Genomic DNA, 15,480 nt, shown 5'->3' with positions numbered 1-15,480 from the left:
ATGTACATTAACGTTCATTATCACTATTTGAAAGTGGCACAATAAAACTGGAATAAAAATCAAATAGATATTTTTCGCATAGGTTACTCATGAACATTTACAACATATGACTTGGAGAGCAACTTGCATTGTCTTGTTGAAAAGTAATCATTACGTTTTCAGTTTACTATCGATACTATTGCATTTTACTTACTTTTCTCGAAGACTGAATAGATGCAACTCTCCTGTTTGAAGATCCAAAATCAAACTATTCGCTGTACTGCAAACTGGACAACCCCAAATTATAAATGGTACACTGAACGTGACAGAATTATACTTTGATAATAACACCAACACATCATGCATTACACACGCGAACCTGCCACGTCAACCGCCATATTGAATCAAATGTCGAATTTAACGCAAACGCAAATGTACCATGCATTAAGGGACAGCCGCTTCCACAGAGCTTATTCGACTGTCGCGCGCTACACTTCAATTGACCAATGAGAAACGTTTACTCCAATTATTCACTTCCCCATTTCTCTGTTTCCAGGATTTTTCGCTTTGAAATTTCAAATACAAAAAGACAAATAGGATGAGAATTAACCAATTTATTGATGCAATTGGTTCATTTATTGGCCCATTGAAATTTTTTTGTCGTTTCCAACAGTTGCTGTTGGAGCAATTCATCCAGAATCTTTGCGTTGAGTTCAAAAACTGGTTAACACTATCAGGGTTATATACATTAGGTTATGCATTCGATTAAGATCTTCAAATATTTTTGTTTTTAATAATATTGAATTATTTGAATACGTTATTATAAGATAATTCAAAATTCCATTGTATAGAATATTCCAAAATATACCGTGGGGACATATTCTAAGAATATACCATATGGTATATTCGATCGACAATATTCTTAGAATATTCAAGGGAGAATAATCCATTTATAGACATTCTATGCACATTCTTTCGGGAATAATCCTGCCATATTCATTCAAGCATATTCTATGAATATTCTAAAGGTATGTATATATTCCAAGAATATTCTATGAATATTTGGAATATATACGTTCGTTTTATGATATACAGGGAATATTCCAAGAATATCTAGTGCTGTGTGGGTAAAAATGTTTGAAACAAGTTGGAAATTCGTTTTTCACGTTTCACTGTTTGTTTCATTTTTATCGGCAATTTTTCTTCGTATTTCAGCTTCTTTTCGTAAAAACTGACGTTCTAAGTCGAAGGCTTTGAGCATTTCCTTAGATTCTTCTTCAGTAAGTTCCCTCTCTCTTCTTATCAGCTTCATTTCCATATGTAGTCGATTTATACTTGAGTTATGAGAAGGAACGTAATTTTCTTTCAGAATTTTCATAGAACCAACACTGTTGATCCCTGATGGAGCAGAAAATGAGCTCTCCCAAAGTTCACTTGTAGTTAATTTCCCCTGGTGAGAATTTTCATTAGATGTGACTCTTCTTGCAGAATTTGGGTGGCTACTCTGACCTGGTTGAATTTTACCCGTAACCACACTTGAATCAAATACTACATTTGACATATCTATAAATCTCGAAGGTGGAACTCCTTTGTTGGGCCTCTCACTCCGTCGGACATTTTTGACGTGTGATGATTCATCTACTTCATTGTATTGTTCCACAGCGGTTCAATAATTACTTGAAGGACTAATTTTGTCGGAGCAGAACGTGAACTCAAGGAATGGTTCCAAAGCTTAGACCAGAAAAAGATTTCAGAAGTCGCATCTGAAAATATAATTTGGAAATTTAACTCTCCAGGAGCTGCACACATGGGTGTAATCTGGGAAAGGATGATAAGATTCATCAAAACAGCTCTGAAGATCAGTTTGAAGTCAATCAATTCGAAAGAAGAGGTTTTGGTATATTATTTATTCAAGGCCCTTGACACATATCGGTCGATCCCAATGAGCCAGAAGCTATCACTCTGAATCATTTCCTGCTACTGAGACCAGGTGATGTTAGATCATTCGGCAATGTGGAACTTTGTAGCAGAAAAGCAATGGAGAATTGCAAGCATTAGCAGATACGTACTGGAAACGATGGGTAATTGAATATAGACCAACACTTCTTCAGAGACAAAAATGGCAAAACATAGTTTTGATTGTGGACGAGAAGGCACCTAGGAATCAGTGGATCATAGGAAAAATAGAAGAAACGTTTCCCGGTAAAGACGGAGCCATCAGAGTTGTTCGAATTAGGAATAAACATGGAACATATATGAGACCTGTCACCAGTCAGGAGTTGATATACTCTCCTTTCAAGGTCTGCTTAGGAGTGGGGGGTGGTTACTTATTTTATTTGTATTTTCTTATAACAATTAATTGTTACACTATGTTTGATAAATATCATAGGTTGTTTGAGAATTAGACAGATATAAAAAATAATAACTGTCAAGCCAAGTCATTGAAAGCGAAATTGTTTGAATTCGTTTTTAAGGTGATTAAGTATTTTACACTACGAACTTTTTTCGCTCGAATTGGATGATCTGGACACCAAAAACATGTATTTCTCAATAGGATGACGCTACTTGACACACATATTATGCCAAGTTGAATATTCTGCACGACCATGTAGGTGTGGTCATCTCACGTGAAGGTGATGTAAACTGGCCACCGAGATCCTACGATTTGACGCCATTAGAATTTTTTCTAATGTGGTTTTCTCAAGTCCCAGATGTATGCAAATAAGCCACAGAACAAAACGGTCCTCAGAGTCATCATAACCCATGCCGTCGGTCAAATTCAGCCCGATTTATGCGCCAGAGTCATGGAAAATAAAACGTTTCGTACCCAGAGAAGCCGTGGTGAACATTTGAACGATATTATAGTCGACACATAATGGCATCTTAGGATTTTTCAAATTGATGAAATTTTTTGAAAATATCTCACACACACTTTGTTTTAAAACAAATCATCTAAAAGAACAATTCGTTAGGGCCAGTCTCAACTCCCTACACAGTAGGTTAATGGGATTGACACCTATCAGAAAACTACTTCCCTGGCTAATACCACGAAGGGCGTTGAATTATATCAGACAGGTGTCAGTGCAGGATTCTTCACAGAAGTTATTCCTGCATATGCTGTTGGCGATACAACTGCCGCAATAGATTTTCAATTATTGGAACACACTTGCAGACCGGTTTCGGGCTGTTTGGCCACTCGTCAGTGCAAGGTAGTGTATATCATCAACATAAAGTCGATGATTTCCGATAATTGAGAATCAAATTCCTTCAGAGTATGAATCCTCGAACTAAGCTGAAGCATACAACAAACAACAGGTTTGTCGTCGCCCCATCTGCCTGTGAACGACGTAACCAACTGGAGGTTGTCGGATATAATTCAACGCCCTTCGTGGTATTAGCAAGGAAAGTAGTTGTTTTCTGATAGGTGTCAGTCCATTAACCTACTCTGTTGGCATGAACGAATTGTCCTTAGATAATTTGGTTTATAGCCAGTCTTCAAGTATGCCCACTGACTATATGTGAAAGTTTTCTTTCCTTATACGAGGAATTGGGCAAATTTTGGATATGCAACTGGTTACCTCGTTCACAGGCAGATGGGGCGATGACAAACCTGTTGTTTGTTGTATGCTTTAGCTTAGTTCGAGGATTGATACTCTGAAGGAAATTGATTTTCAATTATCGGAAATCATCGACTTTATGTTGATGATATTCACCACCTTGCACTGACGAGTGGCCAAATAGCTCGAAACCGGTCTGCAAGTGTGTTCCAATAATTGAAAATCTATTGCGGCAGTTGTATCGCCAACAGCATATGCAGGAATAACTTCTGTGAAGAATCCTGCACTGATACCTGTCTGATATAATTCAACGTCCTTCGTGGCATTAGCCAGGGGAGTAGTTGTTTTCTGACAGGTGTCAGTCCATTAACCTACTGTGTAGGGAGTTGAGACTGGCCTGAACGAATTGTTCTTTTAGATGATTTGTTTTATAGCCAGTCTTTAAGTATGCCCACTGACTATATGTCAAAATACTTTGTTTTATTTGAATTTGAAGATGAAAAGCGGTCAATGAAAGACAATATATTAACTGAGAGTTTGACGTGTGGGATAGTCAATAGGGAAGTCAATCAAACGAAGTTCAGCTCCACTTTTGTTTGTCTCTATTGTTCGTTTGAATTTCGATGTAACGGTTGAAAACGTGACACCATCTCCTCGTTACTGACAATGGAGGACATTCACCTGAAATCCTTCACCAAAATGACACTTTCAATATATTATCTTACCTCAGAACCACATCAATTTTCGTCTTCGATGAAAGCGGACAAATCCATCCCTTCACTCTCCAGCCACCCTGAGCTGACTTCTGTTTACGTTTTCCGCAAGTACGTTAGAGCTTATGCCAGCAAGCGAGTAATCCTGCTGAACCCAAACAAGTACGGGCGAAATCTCTTCTGAATCGTAGAACGAAACCCCGCTGCGGATATCGTTCCCCGCACGTGTTACCTGTAGGGGGTGAAGTTCATTCGGGGCCCAGCTTGGCGTCAAACCCCGTAGACAAACAAATGGCGTAAATATTGTTTTTAACACGTATTATATTGTTGGATCCGGAGGTTGTTGTTTGAAGAGGTGAATTATGTTCAAGTCATCAACTGCGTTCCGACAACGGAATATTCAGAGGAATAATAGATCTAAAGGAACATACTACTGAAAAATGATAATGAAAATTTCATTTTAAAAAGTGATTTCAGATGTATACCGTGCATTGGGTTTAGAATTTCCAAAATAGAACATAAACCGAATCCTATTGATCGAACGCCAGGACTCTCACCCCTCCATTTGAAATTTCAAGTGTCACCTCCCCATAAACAGGGTGTAACTGAATAAGTGTAAAACATTCGAGGAGGTGATTCCTCAAGATAGGATCTTTCATATAAAAAAATTTCATTGGAGCATCACTTGTTAAGATACAGCCCCTTAAAGGGGGTACATAAAATTTGTATAACAATTTTTTCGTTACAATATTGAAATCAACCTGAATTCTTTACTACCTAGAAGACACTTGGCCAGAAATTTATTTGGTTTACCCCATGGTTGTAAGGGGTGGAAAACGCAACCCCTAAAATTTATTTCCGGAGTAACTTTTTGTCTCATTATTTGTTTACCATTCAAAACTTCATTTCCGATAGCCTGTTCTATTTTGAACAATAAATCTCTCTTGGGTTTTTTGCCCAGCTCGCAACAAAAAATTATTTTAGGAACAACTACAGAGATACATCGTCATGAATGCGAAAATACGAAACTAATCTATCTAATAGATCGCTATTAGCTATAGTGACAGCTATAGCTATAGTTTGAAGGTGATTGACAATGTTTCGTGATGAATTTCACTAGTTCGGACTTCCATTGTCCACTATATAAAATGATTTGAAATCCCTGAAACAAGTAAAAAAGAATAATTAAAAAAGAATAGTTGAAAATAACAATTATATTAAGCAACAATAAACCTGAAATGAAATGATAGTGAATAACCTACAAGTAAAAATATAATAATTGAATAAATAAAAATTAAAGGAATGAAAAAAGAAATCAATATTATTATTTTCTTTATTATTATTTATTATTATTTTCTTTTTTCATTCCCTTAATTTTTATTTATTCAATTATTATAGTTTTACTTGTAGGTTATTTCATTATCATTTCATTTCAGGTTTATTGTTGCTTAATATAATTGTTATTTTCAACTATTCTTTTTTAATTATTTTTTTTTACTTGTTTCAGGGATTTCAAATCATTTTATATAGTAGACAATGGAAGTCCGAACTAGTGAAATTGATATGACGCTGTCAGTTTGTGAATTTTCGAGATTGAATAAATATTAATTGTGTGTTGTTGTTCTGTTCTTAATTTGTTACTTTAATGATTCACTTGTTATTAAAATGGCATACACAAATGAGAAACTGGCTGATATGCATTACGTATACGGTCTGTCGCAGGGGAATGTGTTAGAAGCTTCTAGAAGATATGCTGAAATGTATCCTCAAAGGCAGCATCCTTCAAATAGAATATTTGCTCGACTTCATCAACGATTACGAGAATATGGTTCATCCGACAAAAGAACGCAGGATTGTGCTCTAGATGAACATCAGGGGGTTAGATGTAAGAGTAGCCGAAGGCTAAATGTCGCCTCGTGATGTTCAAGTAAGAAAGGAATTATCTAAATTATGTCTTTGATGTATATGATAATTTTTGATAGAGACGATATTAATATGATCATTATTGTTATTATTATTATTATTCAGTATTTATCTTGATTGAGAGAAAGCATTCGTTTTGTTATTTTATTCCGTAGATTTGACAATAAATGGCTATACTGAACATTCGAACTCAACTTTATTCCACTGCTACACTGAAAATACAACACAAACACTTCAACTGAAACTTCAGATTAATACTCGAACGTCTATCGCTATTTCAGATCACTTCGTACCGCACTTTCAACTGAACTTCTTCATCTGCCTGTTGGTAGTGTTCATATATCAAGTCGACGCAAGTCGACTTGAGCGCGACCTTAATTCACAATAGACTGACGAAGAACAGCGGCGGCCGGTGTTACTTTTTCCAGGGGATAATTCATAACAGTTATTACCCTTTCCAATGGAAATTGTCAGAGATTTAATTCTGACACCATATTCGAATTTTCATTCGTATTTTGAATATATCCTTATTGTTGCTACTTGATATAATCAATATTTGAAAAAGAAAAAGAATGTTTTCCATTCTGTCCTAGTTGTAATGCATAACTGAATTTCTGAAAGTTCTACGGGAGTTCTTTTGGCAAATAACCCCAATCACTTGAAGAAAAGAGAATTGAAACTTTCTTTTCTAACTAACGTTAGTGCAGTTTCGTCTTATAAGGACATTTTCAAACTAATACATTAAACTGAAAATGGTTCATTACATTAGCCCTCATATACCTGGATTATTTTCACTTTCCTTTGAATTTCGGAGATTGAGGCTGAAATTCATTTTCTACTTCGGAACCTCAAAAATTTAACTTTTTTGAATAGTATCATTTGACCACCAATTCAATAAGTTTTTGATTGTAATCAATATATTGGTCACAAACAAAGATATCAGTTAATGGTAATTTGTCCTAGGGAATTGAAAATTTTGCCTTTCGAAAAAAACTTATGAAAAGACCCTGCCCGGCTGAAAAACAGAATCAGTATCATTTTGTAGCTTTTTTCCTCAAATTCTAATGATTTTTAGACTTCCTTGACGAATATCGAAGACGATTCGGGTATTGGGTATTGAAATTTCATTCAAACCTCAAATGAAAGTTGTTTTCCATCATACATCTGTCTGAGAAATTAATATGTTGAAAGCAATTCCATCAAGCTGCAAGCTCAAAGCATATAGAAACTGTTTACTTTTTCTGTTATTGGAAAATCCTTTTAGTCGCTTATTGAATTTCCCGCTGCGCAAACTTGTCAATTACAGGAAAATACATTTTCTCTGAGATTCCTTTCGGAGTAATAATTATTTTCTTCTAGCTATCAATTCCCATGTTACCGTTTCATACAAATTAGGTTATGGTAAGTTTCTGAGCAAATTTCATTTCCTGCAACAAAGCTCACGAGGTTTTGCTTTCGAAGTAAAGCTTTTGTCTTAGCATTTCCGCAACGCGGCAACAATGAAATATAGTCTCAACTACGCTACATCCTGCTAATTGCAGTGGCGGTAAGCCGCTGTATACTGAGTGATTCGTAGAGGTGGTTTCAGGTTCAAATTTGAAAAATATGGAATGTGAAGTATCAGACGGTAAGGAAAATGTCACGTCACATAGAACGAGTCGAATTCCACTTTCTTGTAGTGGATTTGTTCTTTTCTTCGAAGAAGATGACATAGTTCATTGAAATAACGTCCCTGGAGCTATGAAAAATTTTCAATGTTCCAGAGGTATGATTCGTAGAACTGAAGATTTTTCACTGAATCCTCAAGAAAAAGTTGGAAAAAGGTTCTTCAACACTACAGAAATGAGTATGCTTCAGTTCAAAATGTTAAGTCTTCATGAATAAAACGTATCAAAATCCTCAAATGATCCTCAACAAAGTAGATATTCATATACGGACGATTGAAAGTGATATAAAAGACATTTCAATATTGCTTGATCAATAAACTTCATATAGTGCACAATGACTCATCATGAATCTCAACGTACAAAAAGTATTTCTCAAGTTGTTTGAAACACATCCAATCAGTGTCCAAGTTTATTCGTAATCAAACATGAGGACTTTGACTGGAAAACATAGAATAAATATTACTGGACTTTTTCCCAACACCAAATCGTTATTTCAACAGCTCGTCACGTGTTTCGTTCACCAAGTGATTATCTACAAGAGGAAGATCAAACTTATTTTTGATCTTGATCTTGGTTATCAATGTTCAGTATTTATATTCACTATTATTTGATTACTATCTGTTTCACCCTGCATATAGTTATATTTAGTTTGATGTTCAGTTGTTGTAACTAAAACAAAGAGAATAAAAAAAACTTTTTTGACTGACACTGAATTTCAATATTTCGTGCTTCGAAACCGGATTAAACTTAGATATTTCAGGTGAAACACAAACAATTATTGGTCCTTCGAGCCGGATCACAATTATTAATATATTTAATGCGACATTTAGCTAATACATGTCGTTGTCTATGGTTGTTCATCTTCAGTTGAATTTTGTACGGGTGTAGGCCCACGTCACGACGCAAAATTTGCCAAGTTGTGGTCTGCGAAATCAACTTGCTCGGATTCTCCTGCACACTCTCGCAGACACCACATTGCGAATAGTCCTCTCGGTAGGACGATTATGGCGACCGTAAAATGGGCGAAGCGCGCGATGTGTTTGAAAGTTTGAAAGTCTCAGGTGGAAGATCCTATACAGTGTGTATCTAAATAAGTGTGAAACATTCAAAGAGGTGATTCCTCCTCAAAAAAAAAGATAGAATCTTTTATATAAAGAAATTTCATTGGAGCATCCCTTGTTAAGATGCAGCCCCTTAAAGGGGGTACATAAAATTTGTATAACAAATTTTTTCACATGCATTAAAAAAGTTACAATATTGAAATCAATCTGACTTTTTGTACTACCAAAAAGACACTCAGCCAAAAATTCATTTGGTTTACTCCATAGTTGTGAGGGGTGGAAAACGCAACCCCTAAAATTTATTTCCAATGTTACTTCTTGTCTTATTATTTGTATACCATTCAAAAATTTATTTTCGATAGCCTGTTTCATTCTTAACAAAAATGTCTCCTGGGTTTTTTCCCAAAATAAACCAGTTCTCAGCAAAAAAATTATAGGGTAATCAGAGATACTCCAGGAATATTTGAGCGAATACGTGGCTCAATGCGCCGACGTCTAAACGCATGCGTAATGTCTGAAGGTAGACATATTGAACATTTACCATGATTTGTGTGTTTTATTATCAATAAATCAGTTTCGTTTATCACTCTTGAATCGTTTAATGCTAATGGTACTAACTACGAAATAACAATAAATCCAGTTCGCATTTATGACGATGTATCTCTGTAGTTGTTCGTAAAATAATTTTTTGCTGCGAACTGGTTCATTTTGGGCAAAAAACCCAGTAGACATTTTTTGTTCAAAATAAAACAGGCTATTGGAAATACATTTTTAAATGGTAAACAAATGATGAGACAAAAAGTTACATTGGAAATTAATTTTAGGAGTTGCGTTTTCCACCCCTTACAACCATGGGGTGAACCAAATAAATTACTGGCTAAGTGTCTTTTTGGTAGTTGAAAACGTCAGGTTAATTTCAATATATTAACTTCTTCAGTGCTTGTGAAAAACATTGTTATACAAATTTTATGTACCCCTTTTAAGGGGCTGTATCTTAACAAGGGATGCTCCAATGAAGTTTCTTTATATGAAAGATTCTAGAAGAATCACCTCCTTGAATATTCTACACTTTTTTTAGGTGGTTCAATGATAGAATAGACAGGATCTGTTTTTGTAGTCATTTGAGCCTCATGTTCTCTGAATGATCTCAAAAAAAAAATAGGGCGTCTGGTTCTTGCTTTCTATGAAGCTGAACTTGATTGTGAAATTGTTGATTTTGACACTAGTCTACTTCGATTTTGCCCAATTGAATCTTCAGTCTTTAGAAACTCAATCAGCAACACACTCGAATATTGTCATAATTGGTTCGAAACGGAGGAGCGAGATTACTAATCCTGATGTAGATATAATCAAATATTACATCAACAGCGGATAACTCACATTATCCAGAAATTAATTCTCTCTCCTCATACGTTTCTCGTGGATATTGAATGGTAACATATCCTACGACACAAATCCGGGTTCCTCACGTGCTCAAATGGAGCAATTAGAGAAAGACTCGCTATATTCAGATTTACGTGAGGGATTGAACAACGCCTCGAAAAAGGATACCCACGATCTGGGATAATTGGTGCAAATTGTAATGATGTTATCTGAAGGATTCCATAGGATTATCCAACCATGTAGAATAGAATGATTGTAATAGTTCAACAAACTCATTATAACTTGCAAACAAATTGAAATTAATGAAAGTTGCACATGAGGGATTTATCATGGTAGGTATATGAGATATTATACAAGTCTGCAAATGAAATATTAACAGCTGTTTTGTTTTTTGCATAAGTCTTATGTTCTAGAGTATGCTGACTTCAAAAATGATTTTCGTATTTCTCATAGAACGTCACGTCTTTTGACAATGTAGATCTGCCGTGTTAATTGAATAAGGCGTAACTGAATACAACTTCATTTTCCAGCATGTTGGCTTATGTAAAATTTTCTGTGCCATTCTTACATTTCAGTTAAACGAATATATCACTTTTGTCAAAAATCCAATATTTGCTTTACTTCCTACCATCAGTTGACTAATTCAGTTTAGTTTATCATAAATAGGGTTTTTGATAGCCCTTTTCATCTAATATATTCATAACAACAAAAGTCGTAACTACTAATAAAGCATGTTACTTGAAATAACTGTATTATTGTGTGCATTCTTCACAAAATAAGCTCAAGTATTTGAGAATGAAATGAAAAAATCAAAGTACACATGTACCACTTATGAACATTTTTCTGACTCAGAGTGCAATCACTGTATGCCACTGTCAACATTTCGAATGGTTTTGAGCACTTCATCACATTTTTTACACAAAATTTGATGCAAGTCCTTTGGTCCATTTTTTTTGATAGCAGAAAATCGCAAAACACGCAAAATTCTTCTAACTTCTATGCCTTTCACCAATAAACTAAACTCGCTGAATAACTGAAACTGTGAACATATATTAGAAACTAGTGTACTAACATTAAAAAGTTGTTAATGGAATTTACGCATCCCGCGAAATTTGAACATTCACTTTCTTTTTTGAACTGACCTCGTGTTAGGAATCACACGTTGAAAGGTAATACCTCGTTAATCCTCAGCACAAGTTTCGACTGCTGAGGGTTGTCGTTCGTTTGGGTGCGTCAGCTGGTTAACGGAAAAACAGATTTTCTAACAGATATTCAGTGACAGAACAAGTCCAATAAATCATCCTTAATGGACACCTGAAATGACCCCAAATGACGTATTTTTCAGTTCCTCTTCTTTCTTTCACGAACAAAATCTTTTTTGTTTCTTTACAAAATTTTCTCAAACCATTATTGACCGAATGTGTTGAAAGTTTCACATGAATCAAAAGACAAGATTCCACATTGACCCAATTCATATTTGATTTTGGTTGCCAAAATCAATGCTGCACACATCCTCTTCGGATCCAAGCATATAAAACAGTTGATTTTCAATGATGTCATTGCATTTTCATGAGTATGGTATAACATTTACGACTCTGGTATATTTAATGTTTGTATTTTCATGTATTTTCGAAAAAAATACGAGGTATCATATTTGATACCTTGGGGCTATAACACTACCTATCATAATATATTTATATAATATCGGTTCAAATTCCTTTATTAAAAATATTTCCCATATGGCAACAAAATTAGAATCAGAAATCTTGCAAGCAGAACCAGAAATTATTGTTAATTTTTTGCAACCGGAAGATGAGTAGCATCAGCTACAATGAATCCTCTGTCGGGAAAAAGTGAAGGTTTTCTGGGCCGATTACATGAAATTTCATTCCCCTGATCATCATTATCAAAATCTTTCGTGGCTGAAAACTGCTCCATGAGTTGTTCAGCTACTGCAAACTTAAAATCTAAATAATCTTCGATCTCTTTTTTTGGAAAACCTCGGCATCTTGCATCAGCCTTATACTGCAGCCAACTTGCAGCGACACTGAAATCTATGAAGTGATAAATAGCTCGTACTGTCCACTTGTTTGTTAGGTATCTCATTGGATATTTCCCAGTCACTCGATCAAGAAGATCTACGCCACCCATTTTGGCGTTATATTCCTCAACAATAGCAGGCTGCTTCACTTGGATATAACTCGAATCGGATTTGCTTCAACGTTTGCATTCTCCTTCTTGTTGACAACCATGAACCGAAGATAAAAAATGGGCAGGTCTAGTATCGAACCATTTTACCAAAGCAATTTTTGAATCATTCCTAACCATTTGTTTATTGGTTCCCCTGCCTGATTTCTTCATTTTTCGGAAGTGGGTTCGATCATTCTTGGAATTCTATTTTTCATTAGTGTGCCAGTCAGATCAATCGATCGAGGCAATAATTTATCAATCATTTGCACAGATGTAAAACACCTATCGGCGAAGACAGTGACTCTTTTTGGCAAAGAATCACATAGTTTTATCACGATTCTTCCACCAACATCAAGTTTTTCTGGTGTTTCACACAAGACTGACTCTATAGGTGTTCCTTTCCCTCCACATAGTTGAAAGTTCAGAGGAAAACCCATCGCTGTCGTTTTTCAATCCCAGAGGATGCGGTTTCCCTTTGACATACTGTCGCATGTGTACCTGACCGTGAAATGGGGGCATTTGCTCATCTTAATGATAATCCGAAGTTCTTTTATTTGCTGAACAAGTTCTTTGAATTATATTTAACATTGATCTGATCTTCCACAAACGATCCAAAAGCCTAGCTGGTGTCGATACATCATTATCATCATCCACCTTGATACGTGCTCTCAATTGAAAATAACGATTGCGTGTACTCTAGTTTGTTCACCCCAATACATTTTTATTCGGGGTAACCCCTAAATTGCAATGAGTATTGAACAAGCAAAGTACTTACTTATTTGGGAAAGAAAGTTTTTGGCTTTCTACTACTCCATCTGATACAAAAAAAAGGGATGAGAGAATCTTCCAAAGGAAGGAAGGAAGTAATCAATTTGAAACTCTATACATGAATGTGTTGATCATGCAAAGAAGTAACTTTCAGACACAAACTGAAAGAAAGTCCTCCTGAAACAGCTACTTTCATATAAACATTGAATTACACGAAAGAAAATAATTCTTTCGAAACAAATACTTCTATATGAACACTGAATTATACAGAAGATACTTTTCTCTACTCAGTTTGTATTTCAAACATTTGTTGTGGAATAAGAATCAGATATCATTCACATGAGTTCGACTTTGAATGAATGGTAATAAATTGTACTCACATAGAACACTGTCACCCTCACTGGTATACACCGATGTTTCGCCTTAAGACACTTGCCCTAAGGCTCTTCAGTACCAAATTGGATAACATTATAGAAAATACACACACTTCATTCATGAATTACGATTTAGAATGTCACGGAATAAGCTTGATCTGCTTATGTCATCGATGACATCGTAATGACATTCATTCACCTATTTGATTTAATCCCAGCCAAGAGGAATCTTATTTGAATTGAAGGGGTTATATTTTTAGGAGTGATTAATTTTTTGGGAAAGAAAGTTTTTGACTTTCTTGTCTAGGTGAGCGAGAGAATAAAGATCGGAAAATAAGGAGTTGTTTTATTTAAGTTGAATACATCACAAGTGGCGACGAGTGATATTCTGAGTTATAAAAAGTGCAAATTCATTTTTTTACACTCAGCAGTGAACCTCGAGTCGATAAAATGACGGAATCTGTACAGTATACGGGACATATTCAGGAATTCAATCCTGCTACGTCGGATTGGTCGATTTATAAACGTCGTTTGAACAATTATTCCACGGCAAAAAGTATCAACAAAAGTGAACGGAAACGTGCCATTCTTTTAAGTTTATTGAATGAAGAGGTATATCAACTACTATTCAATATGTTCATTCCAGAAGAATCTGAAACAAAATCTTACGAAGATATTGTGAAATCCATGGACAATTATTTTCAACCGGTAGTGTCTGTTTTTGCGTGTCGCGAAAAATTTTTCGAAGCACGAAAATCAGCCAATGAATCTCCAAAAGAGTGGGGTGCAAGACTGCGATCATTAGTGGCAAATTGCAAATTTTCTGGAACTGATGAAATTTGTAAGGCTTTAGTAAATCGTTTTATCATCGGCTATGACTCTGGTCGAGTGAAGGATAGGCTTTATGAAGAAAAAGAAACAGTGACTTTTGCTGAAATCATAGAAATTGCGTCTTCCAAAAGTATGGTTGTTCAAAATTACAACAGCACTGTCAAGATGGAACCAGAAATTTACTACGCGAAGAATGAGTCCAGATCTTCTGAGCACAAGAAACCTCTTCCATTCCGAGTGGCATCGTCAAGAAAAAACAGCTGTGAAGACAACAGTCCAGCAGGTACGAGCGGCGGCAATTCGGGATCAGGAGGCGGTGGCTCAAAGAGGGGAATCCGTATCAATCCACCATCACATTCCAAATGCTCCGTTTGCGTAAGAATCATCATAAAACAGATAAATGTTCTTATAGAAATTGTAACTGCCATATATGTGTCCAAATAAAAGGAATGCAAATTCATTTAAAGAATTGCGTGAAAACAATCAAAACGGCTCTTTTGAGTGCTCTGGGTAAAAATAACCAAACAAATATCAATTTAGTTTTCAATAACTTTTTATTCGACTATCGCCATACTCCTCACTGTACTACAAAAAGTAGTCCTGCCAAATTAATGTTTGGAAGGAATTTGAGAACTCGTTTTGACTCACTATTGCCAAATTCAAATATGGTTGTGAAAAATCGTGTCCTAAAAGCACAAAATAAACAAAAATTATATTTTAGAGGTAAGACAGTAGTGAAGTGCGTTCCTGGAGAATCGGTGACAGTGAAATATTATAGAAATGCGGCTAAAGTGATTTGGGTTGAGGCTAGAATTGTCAGGAAAATTGGAAGGTCGACATATATAGTTGAAGTACCAGAATTGAATAATATTAAATGGAAGCGACACATTAATCAGATTGAAAAACTTCATATCAAAGATGCAATATTGCCTAATGGAAATTTTCAGAGTTCAACCGATAACAATACAGGTAACGATGTTGAAGTTGTTCCAAATACTACAGACTTTTCCACTTCTCGTGACACGAACTGTTCG

At 35.5% G+C, this 15,480-nt stretch overlaps 1 protein-coding gene across 2 annotated transcripts in view; it reads left to right on the top strand.

Annotated features, from left to right (window-relative positions):
- The window catches only part of LOC111502416 (defective proboscis extension response 7), a 724,909-nt gene that overhangs the window by 133,140 nt on the left and 576,289 nt on the right, over positions 1-15,480 (top strand). The gene's annotated exons all lie outside the window — the stretch shown is intronic.

This window comes from Leptinotarsa decemlineata, unplaced genomic scaffold, assembly GCF_025532065.1.
Source record: "Leptinotarsa decemlineata unplaced genomic scaffold, Ldec_3_MD MMD2_tig00002974_RagTag_RagTag, whole genome shotgun sequence".
NCBI lineage: Eukaryota > Metazoa > Arthropoda > Insecta > Coleoptera > Chrysomelidae > Leptinotarsa > Leptinotarsa decemlineata.
This window is presented reverse-complemented; position numbering and strand designations above follow the sequence as displayed.